The following is a 254-nucleotide window of genomic DNA, read 5'->3' as shown; positions in this document are numbered from 1 at the left end:
CTGGCGATGGTTTTCTCAGTCGATACGAAGTCACTTTTCGGAAAATCGTCCCCGGGAGCATTTCTAACCCGTTCTCTTTGTGAGTCACAAGTATTTTTATGCATGTTGCAATCTGTTTTGTTTACAAACTGGAATTGCAAGGTTGCACGCTGAGAAAGGTGACGTTGTTGAGCTGGTTGGTCCTCTCGCCGACCTCCAGCTGGTAGGCGATGATCACGTAGGTGGTCACGAAACTTACAATCTGGGAAAGGAAA

This window comes from Penaeus monodon, chromosome 21 (assembly GCF_015228065.2).
Source record: "Penaeus monodon isolate SGIC_2016 chromosome 21, NSTDA_Pmon_1, whole genome shotgun sequence".
Taxonomy (NCBI): Eukaryota; Metazoa; Arthropoda; class Malacostraca; order Decapoda; family Penaeidae; genus Penaeus; species Penaeus monodon.
Note: the sequence above shows the minus strand (reverse complement) of the source record.